General features: G+C 38.4%; 1 long non-coding RNA gene across 1 annotated transcript in view; it reads right to left on the bottom strand.

Annotated features, from left to right (window-relative positions):
- Positions 1-3,714: 3,714 nt before the first annotated feature.
- Positions 3,715-23,383, bottom strand: part of LOC125387968 (uncharacterized) — a 56,322-nt gene continuing 36,653 nt past the window's right edge. Inside the window, exon 3 of the long non-coding RNA XR_007228055.3 lies at positions 3,715-3,996. This is a non-coding gene — a long non-coding RNA (uncharacterized LOC125387968). The remainder of the gene's footprint in view (positions 3,997-23,383) is intronic.

Raw genomic sequence — 23,383 nt, 5'->3', positions numbered from 1 at the left:
ATTATTTGCAGGAAAAAATAAAATAAAAATAAAAGTAACAGCTGTTCTACAGTGTCTACTTGTAAAATATCTAAATCTAAAACTCCTAAAATTGAAGTAAACATCTTCTCTTATTGTATTGACATTAGGATTGTCATTACTCAGTTGGGTCACAACTCCTCTGTGAAGAAAATGGTTTAGGGCGGTAATGACTCAAGATTCACTGTTATTTTTGGTGAGTATGCACATTTAAGTGCATGCATATATGTATTTGTGTTCATGTGAACCTGTGTGGAGGACATACAAACAGAAGGAGAGAACGAGAGAGGAGAGGGAATTTATATCTAAGTATTTCCATTTCAAAACCAAATAAAAATTGTTTAAATTTTAATTTGTTTGTGCATGTGTAACTCTGGTATAGCGTGGAGGTGATCAAGAATTGACACCACAAAACGGTTAGCATTTGAAATTGTAAGATAAGGAAAGCCTTCCTTTAGAACTTGCCAACCAGGGTCTGATGTTGTGCAGTCAGGAGCTGTGGGTTATTAAATGAATTCAAGAGCACATCAGGCCAGCAGCATCTTACAAGCCATTAGTGTTTCATTTAAAGGGAGTGTCTTGTTTCTGAAATATTCATAGCTGGAATCCACCACCACTGCTGAGATTTACATCTTCTTTCTCCCTATTATGCCTGCTGAATCTCCCCACTTGCTATTGTAGGAAAAATATTCAAAGATTTATAGGCAGCAAAGAGAAGGCAGCAAATTATGACATCCATTATTGGCATCTGCTCTTGTCTGTATCCCCAGGAAATGCAAATACAAACGGCTTCCAATTTCCTACTACAACTGAGTTGCAAAGGGAACTGTTATATGCAGATGAGGCAACTTCTATTTGGACAGAGATAAAATGGAAGAAATTTCATTCTACCACACTTGGCACACCATTTGCATAACTCAGAGAAAGCTGTCACAAAGGAATAATAAAAAATCATAAAGCGCTGAAAGAGCCACATACAATGCCTGCAGTGAGACTGCTTACAGCAGAACAGGCATGGCTGAGTGGTAGGGGCTGGTGCAAGATCTAAAAACAAAAGGGACACTAAATATAGAAGCTTCTATATTCACCAGTACAGTGATCCCACTTCACGTGCCTGGCAAGTGGATTACGCTGGGTTTGAAAATAACTTATAATTCAGTAAGCAGAAAATACACACCCCACATGACCAAGTTTTAAGAATATTTTGGCAGGGATTATTGCTTCTCCTAGAGCCATGACTATAAAGATGTTTCCCATGATTCTGTAGGTTTTTTTTTTGAGGGCAAAGACTGCATATATCCACTCTATTCTATATCCAACGTGAGTTTTAAACGTAAATACATGCTGTTAGTGTTTACTGGTTGGAACTGAGTGGGCCATAGGAGGTGGTACCCTAGGTGGCCTGTCTCTCTATGAGGCTGGTTCTTGGCTCCTATGTCATACCTAGGTCGTTTGTTTGATGGTTTGGATATTGTTTGTCCCCTCGGATTTCAGGAGATGAAAGTTGGTCCATGGTAGTTTCTGAGTTGTTTGTATCTTCTAGAGCTAAAATAGGGGGAGATAAAATGAGTCCACAAAAGTGCTTCTATTAGGAACTGGTTAAAGCTGGCCTTGAAAATTGCGCCAGGTCTCACGGAACTGCTAGTGCCCAAGAGTATGTTGTTACAAAAGAGAAAGGCTGACACCAATCTTGTTATTACTTATCTTATCCTTTCTCTCCCTTTCTCATACATGCTCCCTGGTCCTGTCCACTCTCCCTTTCTCTGTGCATTCTCATCGTAATGCCATCTTCCTGGTGTAATCGAAGCCAAAACCCCTTTACCAGAAGCCAGTCTTGAAGAGGGTCAGCCTCCAGGAATGTCAGCTGAGTAAACCATTTCTTTTCTTTTCTGTATAAAATATCCAGCACCAGTAATTTTAATATAGCAGCAATACAAACTCACTAACACAGTTGGTTCAAGGAATAATTATATGAAATATCACGGCTTATAGCAAGCACAATACCTAATATAGATTTAGCACTTGAGACATAAGGTCTTTCACCCTAGCCTTCTACACCTTCTCCATAGTGTCTCAACTTGAAAAATAAGAAATTTGCAGTTTTTGATAGTTTTAGACTGTAAGCACATGGCTCATGTAATCCAGTTATTTGCCTTCTCCATGTTCTTGTCTTAAAGGTTCTCTCAGTCTTAAAGCCACTTTCAGATTTATGAAAACTTTGATCCTTGACTTGATTTCTCTTGTATTCAAGAGAAATTGAATAACTCAGTGTCTGAGTAAATGACACATGCTACTTTTTGAATCATGTTATATTCATCTTGCTAGTGAGAGCAGATTCATACCACAGTGTTATAAGAATGAAAAACATGACAACCAAAATTATATAGATGAGAGCCACAAGAAACTCACAGAACAGGGCAGGAGGATACCAAATCCCAGGCAGAACCACATGGCCTGAATTTGGGAGCCAAGTGAACCACCAGGGTAGAGGGAAGCAGGTTGCAGGATATCTTCAGGATGGAACTCCTCTCATTTCATATGTGGTATTAAAAATAGGTGAAAAGACTATTCCTGTTGGCTGGCATAAGATTGAAAGCTACTACTTAGGGATAAGCAGTAATGGTATCAGCTCCCATGGCAGGGATTTTTGCTTGGGGGATCCCATCTGTGGGCAAAAAGAGGGCACTGGGGTTCGTAGTTAGGCTACCAAAAGCTGTTGTTAATGTCATAGTAGCACTAATATGACCTCCATGTTCTGCAAGACTCTTTGCCTCTGTTCAACAGTTGTAGCGTTTATACTTTCCCTCAAATAATGTTCAGCACCTTAATTTCCAGTCAGTTCCTTCCCACAATCTGCCCAGTTCCAGCTAACTGTTGTACCAGCTCCCCTTCAAAGCCAGGTCTGAATCTATCCTACCTCCTGAGCTAAGAACTATAGAGAGAAAAGACATAGCTAATGACTCCATTGCTACATTCCTGGAATTTCACTGTCTACTGGATTGTAGACACTGCCTAAAATTTCAGGATTGTTTTCAAGTGTTTGATTTTCAGAGTTACTGAGTAAACTCATCCGGGACTTGAGAACAGTCCTAATGATTCTACCTATACTGCAATTTTACCTTTAGCTTCAGCTGAGGGGGTGTCTGTCCCTCTTGTTTTTATGACCCAGACCTACAGTGGTCTGGTGCTGCAAATCCTTTCCGACCTTTCCATCGTCTGCTTCTGCTTTTCTTGTCCCTAGTCTCCCCTACTCAGTTCCTCTCTCAGTTTTTCTTTCTTAGAAAATACTATCTTTGATCTATATCTGCTGCCATATCTTTCTTCCCTTCATAAACAGCCTGCTTTTAAAACCAGGTTTCAATTTTTTTAATAAAACCCTCTACCTACTTTCCTCCCAAAGCCTTAGAGAAATGTATCTGCCAACACACATTGATAAACTGGTTTTATTGGGTCTCCTGGGAGCCTTAGACTCCTGAGTCTTCTAGAACACAAGGCAGTCAATTCTATATTTTTGTTCCACCTTTTATTCTTGAAGCTTTCTGAATAGTTTCTAATATGTCCTTTCTCTCCCATACCTGCCCACTCCTCAGGGTGGGCTCAGTCCTGATCTGTGTCCCTGAGCCATGCTTGCCACACCAAGGATAGCCAACTCTCTAAAAGTGTTTCTACCCAGAACCCCTCCCCTGATTCCTCAAATTCGTTTTACTAGATAATAGTTACCTCTTGTTTGGTGTGTGTCCCCAGGACTCAGGCCACACCAAGCTCACCACTTGAGTCATCTTGTTCCACGACTATGATATGGCTGCATCTCATCTCCTCTTGTGGCCATTACATTGACACTTGCTCCTCCTTGCTGTGCCCTTGCCCTTTCAAATGTCCCTGTGTTTCTGTTTCTTACGATAGTAGAGGTTTTGGCTCTCCATGGAGTTGAAGATGTTCCATGTTCAGTGGCTTCAGACTTGATCTAATCTAGACATTCTGAGAAAGATTATTTTTAAAATAGGTTATTAAATATACAAATATGTTATGCTTCCCTGTACACAGTGAATCGGGAGGACATAAGAATAGTATGTGTTTGAGTTTCCTCAAATTCTCACTAAACTTTTCCCATACACACCCTGAATGCTCCCAGCGTAATTATTGCTTATAATGTTATTTTAGAGAGAGATAGCTCTTGAAGGACTTGCAGAATCACATAGAAACTGATTGAATGCTGCAAACACAGTCTTCACATAAAATTCAAAAGGTGGGATTAGGGAGGCAACTTGGTTGCTAGAGTGTTTATCTAACATGCGTGGAGCTGTAGGTTTGATTCCCAGCACCAGGTAAAACTACGAATGTTGATAAAAACTTGCAATCCCAGTATTCATGAGGTATGGGCAGGAGGATAAAAAAATTCAAGGGGATTTTCAAAATCAAAATTCAAAAATACATAAGGATTTCAAAGACAACCTGAGATACATTATACTCTGTCTCAAAAGACATAGAGGTTATGGACATGGTCCAAAGGACAAAATTGTTCCTTTATAGGTCCCTGTGATCCCTGCTCCAATCCTTAGCACCAACATGTAAAGCCTATAACATTAACATCACGAACAAAGACAAGGTATAGTGATAGAGGAGGGCTCCAGACAGCCTCCTCTGACTTCCACATTCATGTGAGCATGTGTGCATGACCACCCATATGCACACAATACACCCAATAAATCAAGAAAATCAATAAGGTTCAAAAATGAACTACTCAGAGCCACATCTACATATACTCAGTGGTACCTCTGCATGTATTCTTATGTTCCCACAATTACCCCCTACCTCCATCCTCTTACGGAGAAAATGACTGACAGCTGCCGACAGTAACTAAGAAACTCGGAATACTCATTGCTATTCATCAGATCACATCATAATCTTAGAGCATAAGCAAAGATGAAATTCTTGAGGTTTTCTGACTCCTGGTTTTGCATGCTTCTTACCGAACCACCAGTCCACTGTCTAAATTCTAGAGACAGGTTATCATCATGTCTTTTTTAAATAAGTCGTTCCAGTAGCTTATGGAATTAACCAACATCTCATTTCCTCATTATCAGAGTGTTCAGGCAATCAAATCTCCTCTCGAGCCTGTGCCTTCCAAATCAGAAGAAGGTTCAAATCTGAGAAGTGAATACATTTATCTAAGCAGAGCCTGTCAGAACATTTTTAATAAAGACTTGGCCCAATTTCAGAGCTTTCTTTTCATTAGGGCAGGTCTGAAAGCAAAGGCCTTGAAAGTGGTTAGAAAAACATAGTGTAATCACTATGGTCCCATTATCCTGTCCCTGGGTAATCATTAGGCATCAGCTTGCCAAAGCGAAGGGCGGCAAATTACTCATTTATTGTTGCCTGAGCTGTGCGGAAGATTGAAACTGGACTACTAATGATTTTTTTCACCTTGTTGGGGAGAGTCTGTAGAGGAGTTCACACGCAGCACCGATTCTGACTCTAAGAAAAATACGAACAGGAAGCAAAGCGTCACCTACCTGCCAGCTCGAGCCCAGGAAACTTCCTCACCTCACCAATGCAGTTCTACAGAAGTGATTAAGATTCACAACCAGAGAAGAAACTAGTGAGGTTCACCTCTTTGTGAACTCAAAGGGACCAGAAACTTAGCTGAACACAAACCAGGGTTAAGACAACTACTTACCAAGTGTAGGAAAAAGTTATTTTAAATACCATTTAGATTAATGTTCAGTAAAGATTCCAAATGTAGGTGTGGGTATAAACAACCAAATATTCCCTATATTCATTAGAGTGTTTACATATTCTAGCATGAACAGGTCTGCTCGTACATACTTAATTTATATACACATCTGAAATAAAGATCTGTAGTGAGCATCTGAGTAGGTATAACACATAAGACCAGAGTGAAATTTCATACATCATGTAAGGGAATACAGTGGTCTCTACAAAGTAGATCTGAGTATTTATATGACTATTCTGAGGAGAAATTACTAAAAAAAATAATTTACCAATCTAAATTAATAAAATGACCCTATTAGAAGCAAAATACAATTACAATTTATAGACAGAGTCTGATTCTATGGTAGAAAGATGCTGGACAATCACTGAAACAGGCAAGAAGGAAGGTTCCGGAAAGTCTTAGGTAGTTTTTTTTTTTTTTTTTTTTAGGAAACTGTTACATTTAAAAGTAAAGATAGAAAGCTCCTTGCTTCTATAGGAAATAGCACATTGTCTGGAATGGACATGTAGGAACCAAAAGGCATTGATTTCTATTGCCTGCTCGGCTGGTGACTGCTTCTGTCGTCTGAGGCAATTTCCTTAGCCTATTTGTGACTAAATCTCGGCATCTACAAAATGAGGTTAGTAATCTTTTCTGCCTGAGAACAGCGAGTATTATTATTAGGGCTTTTGTTCATATTAATAATGTTTGCGATGCCTTCAGGGATTTTCAAATAAAAAACATTATGGAAGCCCTAATGTATCATTAATACTATTTTCCATGCAACTGCAAAAGCGTACTGTGGAAGCTGATAAATTAACATTTGCAACATTTATTTAAAAATAGCTGGAATAAGCAGTATTATTTAATACATGGATTTTACCCTTGAATAACATTTAGGAAATTTACAAGGGCTAGCTTCTGATTAACATTTTATTATAAAAATAATCAAATTCAGAGCATTTAGTAAAAGATTCGGCATGTTTATCTATTGTGGTCTCTAAACTCATGGCTCCGTTTCACTCATATAACTTAGACAAAATATGCATCGTGACTTGTTGAAAACTCAGAAAGAGTTTGTTATTTGTAAATGTAATCCTCTCTTTAACTGTGGATCGTTTAAAACATGTCTGATGCGGGCTGGAGAGATGGCTCAGTGGTTAAGAGCATTGCCTGCTCTTCCAAAGGTACTGAGTTCAATTCCCAGCAACCACATGGTGGCTCAAAACCATCTGAAATGAGGTCAGGTGCCCTCTTCTGGCCTGCAGACATACACACAGACAGAATATTGTATGCATAATAAATAAATATATTTTTAAAAAAATTAAAAAAAACATGTCTGATGCATCATCATTTCGTTTTCCAACTGACTGTAACACGATGACACCCTTTCAGGGAGTTTTCAGAGCTTGCTTAGTGTTTAATGTCTTAGGACGCTGGGCGCATTCTGATGGCACCTGGCTTTGGATGGATATTAAAGTGTGCGTTACGGGCATAGGGTTCGTTCGGTTTACAGTATTTTACCTACGGACACCATTTCTAGGGCTCTCTATTGTAACATTATCATTAAGGTTACTGGCCCTCTGCTGCAGACGACGTGATTAAATCCTGTTGCGATTACCCTTGTTAGGAAGTCTTCTGCTTCTTGGCACTAAAGGTGCACAGAGCCTTGCAGGCGCAGACATGAAGAGGGGCAGCACTAAACTCAAGGGTTTGGGGAGCTCTCGGCTTGGGGACAAAATGGATCCCCAAAGTAAGGCATTTCTGGACTCCCTGGGGATATGTTTGCTTTTGAAATTTATTTCATCATACTACAATGGGTTTATTCTTATTGTGTTTTTCTCCCTAGAGCAATGAAGGCGAAGGGCCCAAACTGAAGGAAGTCTTGCCAAAGAAAGATACAGAAAAAGCCCCAAGGTAGACTGGGGAAAATGACACAATGTTTTAAGATACATAAGAGAGAGTCTGGTTAACGAAATGGGAATCGGGATCTATAGCTCCTTAGCTCTGGTGATTGAGAATTTCAACAGTCCACACCTAGAAACCGAATCTTGTCCCACAGGTGACAGCAGGGCAGAGAGGGTCACATTATAAACCCATTTTGTTTTGCAGCAGTTTAATGAGACCTAGTTAGTTTCTTGATGTAAGCATTCAGAGCCCAGGCAAGCAGTGTGATTCGAGTGAGGGTTGCTTGTGTGTACACATGCTAGCATGTGCACAGGACCCTGAGAGGCAGTGGAGGGTATTGGGCAAAGCTTCCCATGTGTAGAAAACTATGAATATTCATTACTGCTTATTAGTAAGTTTCTAGAGAGAACCATTCTCCCTGTTTAGCATCTCCATTTCTAGCCTCATTCTTATGAGGTTTTCGAGGATTGATTCAGTTGGTACTGATAAAGCACCCAGAGGCATGGAGGTGCTCTTGAATGTGCCCTCCTCTATTGGGTGCAATGGTATGCTGTGCTCTTAAAGTGTTCCTGAAGATGCCAAGCACATAGATGTTCAAGTCAAGTACTACAAAGTGACATTTGTATGGTGTGAGCCACACATATGCAGAAGATCATTTCACAACATTTGTATATTTTCCCCATTGTGCCTTAGGAACAAGCAAGTGTGAGGAAATCCAGCAAAAGTAAGTGCGACATATGCATATGAAACTAGAACAAACTCTCTGGAACCGAAGATGTTTAACAAAATAATAACAGTCAATAGGGATTAGGTGGACTTGAAAGAGATAAGAGGGTCACATGCCAGGTGAATCAGTTCACCAAATCCTCACCATGCTTTTCTGAGTATTAGCTTGCACTTACTAAGACAAAAATGAGGCACAAAAGAGATTAAAAAGCACATTACTTAATTATAAAAAGCTGAGGTTATCCTGAGTTCAACCTTCAGACTTAGCTCTCACATACATATACATACATGCACATAGATAGATGATATATAGATAGATAGATAGATGATAGATATATAGATAGGTGATAGACAGATAGATAGATAAATAGATAGATAGATAGATAGATAGATGATAGACAGACAGATAGATAGATAGATAGATAAGGATATATATACATCTTTAGTTTGTAACTACACATACATAGTTTAGTTAAATTTACAATTCTACTCATTTTAAAACAATTTTTATTCTTGCTCCATGCATCTTGTGTATGCATCATTTACAAACAGAAAGTTCTAGGTCTTATTTTAATGTAATCATATTTTCATGTATGTTCATTTGTACGTAAGTGTGAAATAGTTGTCTGTCTTCCTGGGGCTCATTATGCTTGTCTGTCTCCTCTGCTAAGGCTATGATGGTCTGTCCCCCTAGAGTGACCTTAAAAACAACAACAAGACCTACTGATGTCCAGCTTCCCTTTTCTCACCACCAAGCATTTCTAAATTATGTTAGAGATTTTGCCTGACCCTCACTACATAATTCTCTTCCATCCCAATCCCTTTAGGTGGTCGTTGCAGATCACATGGTAGGGAATTAAAGTATGATCAAAGAGAAGTATATACTAATCAAAGTTCATATATTTTCATTCTCACATTGGTTTTTGCACATTGATATTAGAACTATTCCGATATGTTTATTACAGAATAAAAATAAACCCCTTATTTAAACAACTCATAAGCTTGGAGACAAAGGCCAACAACTGACTGCAAATGTCCATTGTTCAATCGATCTCTTATGTCCACAAGAACAGGGATCTGCCTCATTTTATCCCTGTTCTTTGATGATGAGGGAAGAATAGACGGTGTAGTTGAGGATAAACCCTTTCCCATTTAACTGCTCCTTTCTTCTCCTCTCCCCAAGGAAGTGTGTGGAAAGAAACATGAATTCAGGACAGTGTGACTAAATCACACTTGTTAAAGTTAGAAAAGCCCCAAATAGGTCAATTTTACTGACTTCACAGAGAGAAACAACACAGGAACCTTTTCATGGGGGGGGGCACCACACCACCCACCTGAGTTTACAATGACTGTTTACTCACCTGCCTACTGCCATTACTGCCATCAAACTTTATTGATAAGGTCATCCCATGTCAAAACTACAAAATACAGGAGTTCTGCTTTGAACTGTCTGTCTTTTAGAAGGTGCCTGCATTGTCTCTAGGCCCATCCCTGAATCTCTACCAGCTTGCCAACTGTCTTCAACATCTCTGTCACCACACACAACACCCAGGAGATTTTGTCTATATTTTTTTGCTTTAAATATTTCTGCCTTCTTTCCCCTATGAAGATTTTCACTGTTTGCATTCCATTCAACACATGCCAGGTTAAGACCACTGATGAGACGAAAATCAGATAATCCAATTTCTGTTGATAGAATTATTAGCTAGTTTTGCTAAAGCAAAGATATTTGCACTAGGAATGGAATTAAAATATGTATAAATTAATATAAAATATATAATATGTATTGTTTTTAAGAAATTTTTAGCTATTTTTGTTTTGAAAACTCTATTCAGATCTTTAGTTCATATTTTAATACACTTATTTTTTTAATTAAAATATAATTACATAATTTCTCCCTTTCCTCTCCTGCCTTCCACCCCTTCCATGTATTGCACCTTGTCTGTCTTATATTCATGGCCTTTTCCTTCAATTGTTATTACATATATGCACAAATGCACTAATATCCTTCATTGTGCGGAATCCCCACTAGGGTCATCCTCATAGAATCCTAGGATTTTCTACTGCACTCGGTTTCCATAACGCCCCTCCCCGCCAGTGTCCTTCAGTTATAGTCATATCTCCCAGGTCCCTCTTTCTATCCCCCTCCACCTGATCTCTCCTGTTCCCACTCTCTCCCACTCCCAGTCTGCCCACAACATCTATCCAATTGCCTCTTACCATGCACAACCCTAAGAACCCTCTCTTTGTTATTTAGTTTTCCTGGGTTGTTTGATTATAGTGTGATTACCATTTGATGGGAGCTAATATCCACTTACAAGTGAGTAGCTACCAAGTTTGTCTTTTGGGGCCTGGGATACCTTGCTCAGGATGATTTTTTTCTAGTTCCATCCATTTGCCTGCAAATTTCATGATGCCATTTTTTAACAGCTGAGTAATACTTCATTGTGTAAATTGTACCACATTTTCTTTATCCATTTTTCAGTTGAAGGACATCTAGGCTGTTTACAGTTTCTATATAATATGAATAATGCTGCTGTGAACATAACTGAGCAAGTGTCCTTGTGGTAAAATGGAGTCTCCTTTGGATATATGCCCTAAAACAGACATATAGCTTCTTCTTGAGGTAGATCAACCCCCCATTTTCTGAGGAATTTCCATATTACTGTCCACAGTGGTTGTACAAAGTTATACTCCCACCAGCAATGGAAGAGTGTTCCCCTTACTCCATATCCTTGCTAGCATGAGATGTTACTTGTATTATTTATCTTAGACATTCTGACAGGTGTCCATTGGAATCTCAAAGTTAAAAAAGTCCTGAATAGGTCAATTTTACTGACTTCACAGAGGGAAATTCACAAGAACCTTTTCATGAGGGGAAAAAGGCACTGTACCACCTACCTGAGTTCACAATGACTGTTTACTCCCTGATGGCTTAGGATGTTGAACATTTCAAGTATTTCTTGGCCTTTTGAGATTTTTATATGGAGAATTCTCTGTTTAGATTTGTGCTGCATTTTTCAGTTGGATTATTTGGTTTGTTGGTGCCTAGTTTCTTGAGTACATTGTGTATTATAAGTATTAGCCCTCGACGCATGTGTAATTGGTGAAAACCTTTTCCCATTCTGTGGGCTCTCATTTGATTCTATTGTTGGTGTTCTTTGCCTTATAAAACATTTTCATTTTTATGAAGTTCCATTTATTGTCAATTTCAGTGCTTGTACTGTTAGTGTTCTGATGTGGGATTTTCCTCTGTATGCTGTGAATATGTTTGAATACCACTGGTTTATAAAGAAGCTGCTTTGGCCTATCGCAAAGCAGAATAGAAATAGGCGGGGAAACTAAACTGAATACAGGGAGAAAGAAGGCTGAGTCAGGCAGATGCCACATAGCTGCCAACAGAGAAAGATGTCAGAACCTTATTCATAGGCTACAGCCTCGTGGTGATACATAGATAAATAGCAATGGACCAATTTAAGATGTAAGAGTTATCTAGGAATATCCTAAACTATTGGCCAAACAGTGACATAATTAATATAATTTCTGTGTGATTATTTGAGTCTGGATGGCCAGGAAACAAATGAGCAGTCCTGTTTACAGTGTACTATTCAGGAAGTTGTCGCATTGCGTGAGCCAATATGTTCAAGGTTGTTCCCCACTTTCTCTTCTATCGGATTCAGTGTATCTGGTTTTATGTTGAGGTCTTTGATTCACTTGGACTTGAGTTTTGTGCAGAGTAGTAAACATTGATGCATTTGCATTCTTTTTTAAACACAATTTCAATGGATTCTTTGGGATTTATACATCATGCATGCCAATACCACTCATTTCCCAGTCCCTCAGTAGCCACCCTTCACCCAGATAGTGTCCCCCAAGGAAACTTTAATAATAAATATTAATTAAAACAACCCCTACAAAAATAAATGCAACACCAAAGGAAGCACAAAAAATAAAATCAAAAATAGCAAAAATCATTTGCCTCCTCTGTCTTTCCCTCCTTTCCATCACCGATTTGTCCATCTTAATGGCCTTGGGAGCTGCTGTGTGTCATGCAGTAGACCCTTCTGTCCACACGGCATTACTAGCACATGTTCATTGCAATGAGGCGTTGGTCTGCTTCAAGACCTCTGGCCTCTGGTGCACCATCAATACGGGACCCTCATTGAAAGTTCGCTAGGATATTCTGCTGTTACCCAGCCATGGAGATCCTGTGACTACGGTTCCGCAGGATTAGTCTCTTCATTCACTTGAGCAGGTCATAGATGGGATTAATGTTAGGGTGTGCCAACTCCTAATCCCTGGGTGTGGGCTTGGGTAGTGGCTGAGTTGGTCAGTCTGGGCCTCTGGGACCACCTTTGTCATATGAGGAGTTAAGCCAGTTTTCCCAATGGTGGGGCCAGCTCTCCTATGAAGGACAAGGTAGGGATCATCAGGTTCCACTATCTCAGGACCTGCCAGGGATAAAGTCAGCTGCCTCTCTGGTGAGGAGAAACTTTTAGGGCCAATGAAGGGCAGGGACAGCTCAGCAAAACTGCCTTCATATTTCAACCTAGGTCTCAACACATGGTTGAACACATGGTTCACATGGGCCTTTGAAGTAAGACGGACAATTGGACATCAACACAGACCCCAGCTACAGCAGGACCACAGATCTGGACATTACCATAAGCAATAGCTTGGGCCCAGGTTTCACAAGGGTCTCAGGCACACTGTAGAATAGCATGACCACAGAAGAAGCGTGGGCCCTGAACTCTAACATGGCCTTAGGTGGTGGCCCAGATCCTGGGAAATCTCTGGCCTTCATAGGAACAGGAACCATCAAAACATAACAGCAGGGTCACAGACCCAGTCTTGGCAGTAGTACAGGCCCAAATATCACCATGTCCCCGGATGGCAAGCAGGTCACCCTCATCAGCCTGCTCATCACTACCTTCACTTATTCAGATCTGCCTCTCTACACAGACTATAAACCATTCGGCATCTCACCCCACCATATTTGCTCATCATAAAGGCTCCTTGCAGTGCTAGACAGGGCCATGGTCTCTTCTACCTGCCCAGGACAAGTGACTCCAGGATATCTCCATTCTTCTGCATACACACATCCAGTTAGACCATCAGCAGTTGTTAAAGATGCTCTTTTTTTCTGCTGTATCTTTCTGACTTCTTTAAGAAAAATCAGGTGTCCATAAGTGTATGGACTTATGTCTGAGTCTTTGATTCAAGTCCATTGACCAAATTGTCTGTTTTTATGTCAATACCATGTGGATTTTTAACTACTGTAATGATGTTGTACAGCTTGAGATCAGGGATGGTGATAGTTCCGAAAGGTATTTTTTTTCTAGTGTGTAGAGTTGTATGTGCTATCTGTTTTTTTTAGTGTTCCCATATTGTTCTTTCAAAATCTGTAAAGAATTGTGTTTCTCATAAGGAGAAAATTTAATCTGTATATTGCCTTTGATAGGATGATAATTTTTACTATGTTAATTCTACAGATGCATTAACTTGGGAGATCTCTCCATTTTTCTGATGTCTTCTTCAATTTCTTTCTTCAAAGACTTGAAGTTACTGCCATACAAGTATTTCACTTGTTTGATTAGAGTTGCCCAAAGATATTTTATATGTGTAGCTATTGTAAAGGATGTTGTTTCCCTGATTTCTTTCTCACTGACATTTGTGTATAGAAGATCTACTGATATTTTAGTTAGTCTTGTATCCAGCCTCTTCACTGAAGGTGTTTATCAGTGATAGGAATACCTTAGTAGAATTTTTAAAGTTGTGTGTGTGTATATATATATATATATATATATATATATTATCTGCAAATAGCAATATTTTGAATACTTCCTTTTCAATGTGTTTCTCCTTGATCTTCTTTAGCTATCTTATTTCTTTTTCAGCGTAGAACAAGAACACCATATGGTTTTTGTCCTTCAGTTTTCTATATAGGGAATTACATTGGTAGATTTTCATATGGTAAACTATTTCTGCATCTCCGGAATGAAGACCACTTGATCATGATGGATGATCTTTTTGATGTGCTCTTGCATTCAATTTGCAATTATTTGTTGAGTATTTTTGCATCAATGTTCATGAGGGATATTGGTCTGTAATTCTATTTCTTTGTTAAGTGTTTGTGTGGTTTGGGTATCAGGGTGACTGTGGCCTCATAAAATGAATTTGACAACATTCCTTCTGTTATATTTTGTTGAATAATGTGAGAGTGTTGGTATTAGCTCTTTTAAAGTCTGGTAGGATTCTACTCTAAAACCATCTGTCATTAGACCTTTTTTGGTTGGGAAACTTTTAATGACTGCCTCTATTTCTTTGGGTGGCTTATAGTTCTATTTAAATTGTCTATCTGATCTTAATTTAAACTTGGTAAGTGTTATCAATTGAGAAAATTGTACATTTCTTCTAGATTTTTCAATTTTGTGGACCACAGGTTTTTAAACTTTGATCTAGTGAATCTCTGTGTGTTATCTCTCCCTTTTTATTTCTGATTTTATTAATTTAGATATTCTCAGTGTATGTTTTAGTTAGTTTGGATAAGGATTCATCTATCTATCTTGATTCTTTCAAAGACCCAATTTGATGTTTCACTGATTCTTGGTATTGCTGTTTCCATTTTATTGCTTTTAATCCTCAATTTGATTATTTCCTACTAACTACACCTTTTAGTTCTAGAGCTTTCCGGTGTGCTGTTAATTTGCTTACATAATACCTCTCCATTTTTTTATGTAAGCATTTAGTGCTATGAACTTTCCTCCTAGATCTGCTTTCATTGTGTTCCATAAGTATGGGGATGCTGTGTATTCATTTTCATTGAATTCTAGAAAGTCTTTAATGTCTTTATTTTTGTCTTGACCCTGTTTTTATTTAGTAGAGACTTGTTTTGTTTTCATGAGTTTATAGGCTTTCTGTTGTTGTTGAAACCCAGCTTTAATTTTGTGGTCTGATAAAATGCAGGGGGTTAATTCAACATTCTTGTATCTGTTGAAATTGTTTGTGACTGAGTATGTGGTCCATATTAGGAAAGTTCCATGAGGTGTCAAGAAGGTGTATTCTTAGAGTTTGGGTAAACTGCTCTGTAGATATTCATTGAGCCCATTTGAGTCATAAAGTCTGTTAACTCCATGATTTCTCTGTTTAGTTTTTTGCTGGGTGACCTGTCTGTTGGTTAGAGTTGGGGTACTGAAGTCTCCCACTATCAGTGAATAAGGACCTGTCTGTGATTTAAACTTTGGAAATGCTTCTTTTACAAATGTAGGTGCCCTTACATTTGGGGTATAGATGTTACGCATGGAAAGATCATCTTGGATGATGTTCTCTTTGATGAGTATGAAGCGTCCTTCCTTGTCTGTTTTGATTAATTTTGGTCTGAAGTCTATATTGTTAGATAATAGAATGGGTACACCAGCTTGCTTCTTAGGCCAGTTTGCTTGGAATATCTTTTCCCCACCTTTTGCTCTGAGGTAATGTCTATTTTTGATATTGTGGTGTGTTTCTTGTATGCAGCAGAAAGATCAATCTTGTTTTTGCATCCATTCTGTTAGTCTGTGTCCTTTTATTAGAGAATTGAGGCCATTGAGATATGAATGACTAATTATTGCTTATTCCTGAGGGCCGGGTTTTGGTGGTTGTGGTGAAGTGTGTGTGTGTCCTTTTTTAGTTTTTCTGGTGTGAGATTATTTATTCCCCTGTTTTCATGGGTATATGTAACCTCCTTGAGTTGAAGTTTTCTTGCTAGTACCTCTATAGGACTGAATTTGTGAATAGATACTGTTTAAACTTAACTTTATCATGGCATATCTTGTTTTCTCCATCTGTAGTAATCGAAAGTATTGATGGATATAGTAGTCCTTTTCCCTTGCAACTTAGAGTTCTCTTTCTTTGTTCTGTACATTTAGTGTTTTGATTATTATGTGCTGAGGGAACTTTCCTTTCTGGTCCAAACTATTTGGTGTTCTGAAAGTTTCTTGTATCGTTTAGGAATATCCCTCTTTAGGTTAGGAAAATTGTCTGTATGGCTTTGTTGAAAATATTTCCTGGGTTTTTGAGATAGAACTCTTCTTCTTCTAATCCCATTATTCTTAGGTTTGGTCTTTTTATAGTGTCTTACGTTTCCTGGATGTTTTGTGTCAGGTATTTTTTAAATTTAACATTTTCACCTGAGAATCTGTCTTTCATCTTTTATATTCTTTTGGTGATATTTGTGTCTGTAGTTCTTATTAATTTACTTAGGTTTTTCATGTCCACAATTCCCTGTTTGTCTTTTCTTTATTGTTTCTATTTCCATTTTCAGATCTTGAACAGTTTTATTCATTTCCTTCACCTGTTTGCTTTGTTCTTGGTTTTCTTTAAGGGATTTATCATTTCCTCCAATATTTTGTTTTCCTTGATTTATTTGAGGGATTTATTTATTTCCTCTTTAAAAAGGACCTCTATCATCTTTATAAAGTTGGTTTTATATCTTTTCTTGTACCTCAACTGTGTTGGAACATTTAGGGCTTGCTGTAGTAGAATATCTGGACTTTGGTAGAGACATATTTTCCTGGCTGTTGTTAATTGTGTTCTCACGCTGTCATCTAACCATATGAATTTGGGGTGATTATAGGTCTAGATGCTGACTTCTGAGTTTGTCTTTGTTGGATGGGTGTTTTGTTCCTTGGTTTCTACTCTTCTGGCTGCTGTGGTCTTTGATTAAGTAAGGATCTTCACCAAACTTGGGGGCTGAAGTTCTGTTGATTGACATTGACTCTGGTCAAGCAAGGGAATCTCTGCACAAGTTTGGGGCTGGAACAGGCAATAAGAAGGTGAAGGGTATTGAAGGTAGTGAGTGGGCATCAAAAGAGTGGTGGAGGTTCATAGGTTGGCGAACCTACCTTGGTTTCTGGCTGCTGGCCAGTAAGTTTGGCCTCTGGTTGAGCAGAGAGTCTCTGCCCAAGCACAGACCTCAAGATTATGTTCTTAAGAGTACCTATTTACTTTTTTTCTGCCATTGTGCTTATTGATTCTTTAATTTGAAATCTGCTGTTGAGTGATTATGGTGACTTTTCATTTTGGTGATTGTTCTTTTCACGTAGCATTCTCATTTGTTTATTTTTTTTACAGAGACTGTCAATCTTATTTTAATACCATTTACTTTATACATTCATAATTTTCTTCAAGCATAGAACATTTTTGCAGGGGCTACACCAAATTTCCTATTTGATTATTTAAAAATACAAACCTATTCAAAACCAATATCTATTTACTGTTTTTTCTTGGAGTCTGAGTTGCATTTTTATTTCTTTCCATGTTCTCTGCTTTGGTTAAAAACTTTCGATATTGCATTATAGCAACTCTGGACTCTGATTCTTCTCACCACTCAGGTTTTTAGAGCTCAATAAAAATCAATTAAAAAATAATTTTTTTAAAAATAATAATTAAAAAAGAGTTTCTCTCTACTGTCTTCTTTTCTTTTTTGTTATTTGATGGGACCTACACTGTATGACTCTGTCCCTTGTGTTATAAGCTACCATTAATGTATCATTTAAGAGGTTTTAATAATTCTCACTTTTCCAGTATCGACTGCATGGTTTAGTGATCAGTCCTTGACTGATCAAACATTTTTTTTAAATTCCTTGAGCTTGGAAAATAGGCCTTCGACTAATAGACATATATGTGACTTAAGAGAACATTCAAAGCTACAATAGCTTTCACGTCTTTTCTTCTCTTGACATGGGTTTTCTTTTCTTCTCATCAGTCTTGGGCCACTCTTGGTTACATGCAGTTCCCAGTATATCAAGGATACATACAAAAATTATTCCTCTATCGGCCTCTCACTTGCAGGGTCTCCCAGTCAAAGTTCTAACGCTCTATTGGTCTGCCTCTGATTCCACCCAGGACTTCAATGTTAGCTAGCAAAACGACCGACTTCCTCAATCATTTCTGAAAATTTTTTGCTTTTATTGAAAACACTTCAAGATATTTGCTTTTTCTTCCAGCTCCAAGGTAATCTCCCTGCAGCCTGGCAGAAAAGCTTTTGGTTTTCATAGGCAATCCTATCTTTTTCAACCTGCTGTGTCAGTCAAGGTTGTGGAACAAGAGTGAAGAACTCAGACCAGGCTTGTGCAAGAAGGCCACCCCACACTCATTCTGTCCAAAGTTCTAGCAGCTTTTCCTAAAAAAAAATAGCTGTTAATTGTTTGTGTCTGGATCTCTGAATTGGACATTTTCTTTGGTGACTTTTGAAAAGAAGATTTTGTACTTTCCACTTAACCTTGGTCTAGAATGTTACATCTCAGTCGTGTGTTCTCCAGTCTACTGTGGCTTCTTTTCTGTCAGTTTGAACCATGGTAAAAAGAGTGATCTATAGAGTCTGGTTAAAGTGGGGCTGAACCTCTCTCAAGTAAACAGAGGCAAAGAACCATGGCTGTGATGAAAGGTGCCATCATGCCATGACAATCTTGAAGCTGCAGTTCATGACTGGAATGGTAGATAAAATACACAATAGAGTGAAACAAAAGCCTAACGATTTTAGAAATTTTTGAGACAAAAAAGGATTCCTATTATTGTTCAAAGTTAGGCATACATCTTCAACTCAATGTGGTCTTAATTCAGTTCCATGTCCATTACTTCTATAAACATGTCCTGCATGCTTATTTTCTTCTAGAATTAATAATTGTTCTTGTTGAGGAAGACACAAAGAGGATACAATTTTAGAACAGAGCAGTCTTACATTAGTCCTAAATATGGGGATGAAAACTAACCCTAAGAATATGAGCTAAAATCTGAAATATTATGACTAATACTACCTAATCAGCCTTAATGAAGTTTCCCCTTGCAGATCTGAGCTTCTGATGGCTCAACTTATTCCATGTCCTGTCTTCCTCAGTAAGTCAGCTTTGTTTTTGGCCTATGGTCTTTCTGATCCAACAAATGCCAGTGTTGACTTGACCCTGACTTTGACTTGTCTGCAGACACTATAAGACCTCTACCTTAAAACACGTGCTTAGTGCTTACTTTTCAGCTCTCAAATGGAAAGATCTGAAGCATTCATTTCTTCAATTATCCGTGGCCAGTGGATTGGAGAGATTAAAGGACATATGATTGTCTATAGTCTGCCTTCATGAAGAATATACGTGGACGAAGTTTTCTTAGGAAGAGTCATAGAAAATAGGAGCAATGATTAACATCTATAATTTATTCTAAAGTGCGTTCTTTAGAACTAAAATTTTCCCCTCTGAGGCAGATTCATATAAACAGAATATTGATGGAATTTGCTCTTGATAATATTTGGGTAACAAATGTTATATTTTGTCTTCAAGTTGCCAGTTTAGGTTCTCTTCTCTACTTTGAATCACAATTTTGTCGACAGATAATTTTACAAAAAAGCTTTTGTCTTTTTGAGTTGCTAATGATTGTCAGCAATATTTGGCATTCATCCCTGAACTCCTGCTGCAGTCTCCCCATGACTGCTATCCCTAGTGCTCACCTATGCACCTCTTCTCCTTATAACACCCAGGGCACTGAAGGGCTGTCTGATACAATATGGCACTACACATACATCTCCACAGCCTAGGTTTCCGAGTAGGATCACATTCATCACTAACAAGGGTTTACATCTCAGTTGTCTTTCCTAGGGCATACATTAAAGGCTCCGGCAGTCTCAGTAGGAAGCAGTTCAAATAGAATAGAGGATAAGAGCAATGGGAACATAAGGAGACTTATGGGAATGGAATCCATGAGACCCAAGTCATGAATATTTATGGTGACATTAAAAATCTCTTCCAAAGATGCCTTCTGTAAAGTAGCCTATAGAAATTTTGCATTTTGGAAATATCTTTTCTAAAACTCTACAGTACTGGCATCTTCTCCAGTGCTCTTCGTCACTGTTGAAGGATTTACTTTTTCATTGTTTAATACTTTTGTTTTTTGCTGTGAATTTCTAAATTTTCTCTCATGACTTTAGATTATTAACCTTTACGTAGACCTTATTCTTAACTGCACCCAACAGTAGAGGGTGTTCCCTCCACTCTTCAAGGGTTCTACTTCTTTAAAAGCAGTTTAGTTTTTTTTTTAATCTCAAATGTATCATCCACTATTACACATAGAAAGATCACAGTGTTAGCTTGTGTATAATTTTATAAATTAGCATGATTCCAATTAATCTGCTAACTACTGCAAACACACATAGTTTCCATCCTAACAGATCTCTCTTCTCTGTTTGCTTTCTCCATTTTCTGCTACCTACTCCATTCTAGATTTCACTACCGTGGCTTCACATAACATGTTCCTGTCGTGATAATCAATATAGTCCACATTGTTAAATTGTTAAATGGTCAATGCTCAGTCTCCATCTTTGGCCCACCAACAGCATCTGACAGAGCTGGCTACTTGTGTTTCTTTGCTGTACTTTAACTTCAATGACATTTTATTTCCCTGAATTTTCTTTTCTTCAGTATTTATTTCTTCTAGTCTCTATTGACGGTAATTCTTTTCCAGCCAATTAATATCTGTGTTTCCTAGAGCTCAGTTCTAGAAAAAATTGAATTTTTCTTCTGTTCATACTGATTTGGTATGTCAATCTCTTGGCCTTAAATGTCATGTATGTGATAATTCATAATTTTACAACACCAATCTATATCTCTCCTCTGTATTCTTGGGTCTCATTAACTATTTCAATATCTGTTGGGAATATAATAGATCTTGCAGGTTCACTATCTATGTGAAGCTAAAATCAGCCTGCCAACAAACCTGCTTCTTTTGTAGCCATTTCCACCTCTGATGGCAACTTTGGTGTTTTAGATATTTATGTCAAACATTGCCTGCATTAACTTTCTCTTTTCAGTCCACATCCCACATCCACACTACAAAGTGCTTTATTCAAAATATTAAGTGTCAATGTGAAAGTAGAGTACAACCACTTTCTTCATCTGCACTGACAGAAAAGCCTCAGAAATCTACTGTCATCTCTTACTTGGATTATTATTGTATATCTTCTAATTAGCCTGTTGTTCACATGTTTTCCCAGTTTCCATTTTTATCATATCAGTCAGACCATAATTCCTAGTACTTAGTCATACAACACCTCTTATCATCTCAAAATCCTCCGGTGGTTTCCTAATTTATGTATAAGGAATGACATTGACAGGGTCCCCTGAGATGCCGTGCGACCCACAACATCTTTGACCTTCTCTCACCCTGTGTTCATTTCACACTGGCCAAATTGGTTTCTGCCCCACTCATCAAACATAGCAAATGTGCCCATGTCTTAAGTCTCTCGCAATGATCCTTCTTTCTGCACATATCCTCTTCTGGTTATAGTTCTAATGTTTCACCCCCTACAAATCTAATACCTTTTCACAAAGTGTATTTTAACAGTCACAGAAACTCCTTGGAGCCCTCATCAGTTTGCACTTATCACTGTTTATGCATTATATATTGTTTAAGTAATATAATTTATTTATTTGTTTTATTTACAAACCATGAATTGCAAGACTCACCACAGAAATTTCTATCCATTTTTCCAACTGATATATTTTGATCGCTAAGAGCAAAACCGATATATATTGTTGAATGAATGAATATTTTATTTAGCTTTTAAATCTAGTCCAGCAGTTTCTGAAAGGAAAAAACTAGTTTCTGTTTTTCTCTAGTAACTCTACCATTGGAAGTATGCCTATGCTACAGAGCAGTGGTTCTAAACCTTCCTAATGTTGCAAGCCTTTAATATGGTTCCTCATGTGGTGAGGAACCATAAAATTATTTTGTTGTTGCTTCATGACTGTAATTTTGCTACTGTTACAAACCATAATATAAATATCTGATACGAGGATATATCTGACATGTGGACCTCTGTGAAAGGGTCATTCGATCCCCAAAGGGGTCATGACCCACAGGTTGAGACCAATGTCTAGAGAAAGGCAACACGCAGAGAATGATATTCCCTTGGAAAACTGCTAAACCTAGTTTCACAGACCTTTGTATTGTAATTAGGTCCATTAGAGACATTCTGAACAGAAGAATGTGGGTGGAAATGATGTATTGCACATCCAAGGTTGACTCCTTAAATACCCCTTGTGATTTTTGTTTCCTCCCCTGACCACTCTTGAGATAACACCAGGAATTTGGGGGACACTGGAAAGAAAGGCGGTGGGTCTCTGAATCATGAGGTAGAAGACCCCTAACTTCATAAACATTGTGCTGGACAAGGAGGTTGATGAGGTCTAAAGCCTTTATTTTAATCTATTGATTACATGGGATTGTTATACCATCTTCTGGCTTTGCCAATAGCGCCTGTTCCTAATATTGTCATCTTGGGAAGGTAGGATAAAATCTAATTATGCAAATTTTGAAAATGGTACATACTTGGTTTCAAGGAAACTTGAAATCTCTGGCAAAGTGGAATCACCATTTCTGAATCAATTCCTTTAACTAAACATGCGATAGACGAGCATTCTTTTTGAAGTAAGAAGGTTTGTGCCTTTGGGGCTTGAGATGTGAATCTCTGGCCTGTTATGATTCACCTTTCAAAAGCGGTGTCAATAGGAAAGTGAGGTGGCTCTTTGTGCTTGGCACCACCTGGCTGCAGTTCCATCGCTCAGCGCTGAACATGCTGACTGTGTCAGAGTTGAGTACTGTCATTCTGATGAAGTGGGGAGTGTGTTGCCCTAGTAGGAAGCCTTTTAAATTGAATGACAAGGTTTTTCTTATTTGTTACATCCCCAGGCCATTGTCAAATCATATAATGCCAGCCCAGGAAAGTAATTACAGAACTGGAGTGAGGCTGTTAGCAGCTGCTTTTCATTTTCCCCATTGTGACTGGGAGGCGGTGGAGAGAAATTGGGATGACTAAGAAGCACAACACAAATGCCACCCAATCTACCGGGCAGTCACTGGCAGCACTCACATGCAGGCACGGGGGAGGGAGCAGGCTCCTATAAGGTTATTACGCATAGGTGCTGAAGAAAGGAGCACGCTGCAGGGTGTGAGGACGGCTGGGCTGCACTCATTTAACCATCAGAAATATCGTCA

The sequence above is a fragment of the Myodes glareolus genome, chromosome 11 (genome assembly GCF_982192425.1).
Source record: "Myodes glareolus chromosome 11, mMyoGla1.1, whole genome shotgun sequence".
NCBI lineage: Eukaryota > Metazoa > Chordata > Mammalia > Rodentia > Cricetidae > Myodes > Myodes glareolus.
Note: the sequence above shows the minus strand (reverse complement) of the source record. Positions and strands in the feature narration are given on the sequence as shown.